The sequence below is a fragment of the Cebidichthys violaceus genome, unplaced genomic scaffold (genome assembly GCF_023349555.1).
Source record: "Cebidichthys violaceus isolate CVI_PGR_0920_01 unplaced genomic scaffold, fCebVio1.0.p SCAF_109, whole genome shotgun sequence".
Taxonomy (NCBI): domain Eukaryota; kingdom Metazoa; phylum Chordata; class Actinopteri; order Perciformes; family Stichaeidae; genus Cebidichthys; species Cebidichthys violaceus.
The window spans coordinates 77,501-80,142 of record NW_027176273.1 but is presented as its reverse complement, the minus strand read 5'-3'; the positions used below and the strand labels follow the sequence as shown (position 1 = coordinate 80,142).

Here is a 2,642-nt window from a genome sequence, read left to right as displayed (position 1 = left end):
AGGAAGTATCAAAGACGTACATATCATATACTTTATCAAAACTAAAGATAATCAACTGATAAATGATGATGTGTTATTATAAATTATATAAAGTCAATCAAATGAGCTCCACCTTTAAAGTGAACACATTCATGTATCAGTAATTATAATACAGTAATATATATCATACAATGATTACTGATTACTTTAAGTTGATGATTACACTTTTGTACTTTTTTTTTTTAATGCAGGACTTTTACTTGAAACAGTATTTCTACACTGTGGTATTAGTACTTTTACTGAAGTAAAACTTCTTCAACCAATGACCTCACTCTAGACTTGTTTTCTTTAAAAAGAAAACAAGTCTTTAAAAGATCCAAGATCTGGAGCATTTTGATTGCCTCTAAACGGCTCTCAACATGTCGACAGTGAGCCAGCGGCTAGTAGCTAACAGTGCTAACAGTGCTAACAGCGCACACAACAGCATCAGAGCTAAAACACCTGACAGAGTTTACCTTTAAGAATACTTTAGAAACATGTTGCGTTCCATTTTACTTTGTGTTAAATGATCAACAAGAAGCTGTTGATAACTTTTCAGACATTTTATTGCAAAACACAAACAAACGTAAAAAAAACATCTTTTCTAGACTGTTCTAGAAGTTCCTTAATGTTCTTGTAATGAACCAAAACGGGTTTAAATGAAACAAAATTTCTGTAATATCGTAAAACTTTAACCTATTTCCCGAAAGCTGCACATGAAAATTGTTCGTTTACTTGTTTGTTTTAAAGTCTTTGAAACATCCATCAGAATACGTTTTAAATGTTTTATCATTCAACAAATGGAAGCAGAAACATTTCCTCACTTAAAATTTAAAGGGACAAATGCTTCGTCCTTCTGTGCCGACGGTTTGAATTCAAATTGCTTTATTGATCTTATTATGACTCTTCTTTCCTCTCAGAACTAAACTATAAGACATAAAAACACATTCAACTAATAAGTGCTGTTTGTTTACAAAGTGCTGCTGTTTGATTCACAGTGAAACTCGTGTGAAACGTTTTTACACATAAAACGTGGAGATAAATTTAAAAAAACACAAAGAAGAATCTGATTCTCTTCTCTTTCATAGTTCGACATGCTTCATCATAAAATGTATATATGTACTGTATATACATATATATATATATATATATATATACACACTGTATGTACAGTATATACACACATTTTATATATGTATATATACTTATATACAACTTGTTGTCAGCTTTGTGACGAACATTTTGCAGCTGATCCAAGAGGCTTTTTAAAAAGTTGATTTAGCTTAAAGGTGCTGAAGTCAAAATTCAGAGCATTTTTATCGTCTCCATACGGCTCTCAACATGGCTGCTCACACCTAAAGGGGCTAACAGTGCTAACAGTGCTAACAGTGCTAACAACGCTAACAGTGCTAACAAAGTTAACAATTTCAGCAGTGCTAACATTGTTAACAGAGATAACAATTTTTAAGGTGTTAACAGCACAAACAACGCTAACAGTGCTAACAGTGCTAACAGTGTTTACCTGAGGGAGAGCCGGGGGGAGGGGGTAAACTTAGCACCTCATAGAAGGAGTAAGATTCAAACATGACACATGATATTCACAAGGACAGAACTCATTTGATATCCATTCTGGCTTCTATTAAAGATTAAATCATAGATATTTAAAATTGAATTTTAAATGTATTTGATTATTGTACTCTCTGTTTTTGTGAATCAACTTGTTCAGCTTCATTAGTCTGATTTCATTTTGCCCTCAATCAACCGTTTAGTCATTAGTAAACTTCCATATTTATACAGATTACCCTCCATATATCTATATATATTTATATATCTATATATAGATATATACTGTATACAAACATATACAATCTCAAGATCTTGGTCCCGTTTGGTCTCTCACACATTGAAATAAACAGTGAAACATTGTGATAAAGTGAAGAAGAATGAAAAAGAAGAGTCTGTGGTGCTCTGCGATTGGCTGAGGTCCACCTGTAAGCCCACGCTGAGGGACACGGTGGCTCCATCGCAGGGGTCAGAGGTCACGCCCCCCGCCTCCTTCAGGTCAGGTGACCCACATCACGACGATCAGATGTCAGCTACAAAACAAAGAATCAATGAAACATTAATAAGTTTTTTTTAAACATCAATCAGGTCAATAAACCATCAGACGAGTGAAGTCTAAAGTTCATACAGATCACAGAAGTTATGAGTTAATGATCATCTGGAGTCGAGAGACTCATAATTGTAATAATTAATCTATTCATAATAATAATTAATTCAAAGTTATAATTAGTTTATAAACACTTAATAATCAGTTTATCAACACTTAATAATCAGTTTATAAATGCTTAATAATCAGTTTATAAACACTTAATATTCCGTTTAAAAACGCTTACTAATCAGTTTATAAATGCTTAATAATCAGTTTATAAATGCTTAATAATCAGTTTATAAATGCTTACTAATCAGTTTATAAATGCTTAATAATCAGTTTATAAACGCTTAATAATCAGTTTATAAACGCTTACTAATCAGTTTATAAATGCTTAATAATCAGTTTATAAACGCTTACTAATCAGTTTATAAATGCTTACTAATCAGTTTATAAATGCTTAATAATCAGT

At 31.9% G+C, this 2,642-nt stretch overlaps 1 protein-coding gene across 1 annotated transcript in view; it reads right to left on the bottom strand.

Annotated features, from left to right (window-relative positions):
- Window positions 1-566: 566 nt before the first annotated feature.
- The window catches only part of si:ch211-191i18.2 (uncharacterized protein LOC564095 homolog), an 8,825-nt gene continuing 6,749 nt past the window's right edge, over window positions 567-2,642 (bottom strand). The window contains exon 5 of the mRNA XM_068733600.1: window positions 567-2,114. The gene's annotated coding sequence lies outside the window, so the exon portion shown is untranslated. The remainder of the gene's footprint in view (window positions 2,115-2,642) is intronic.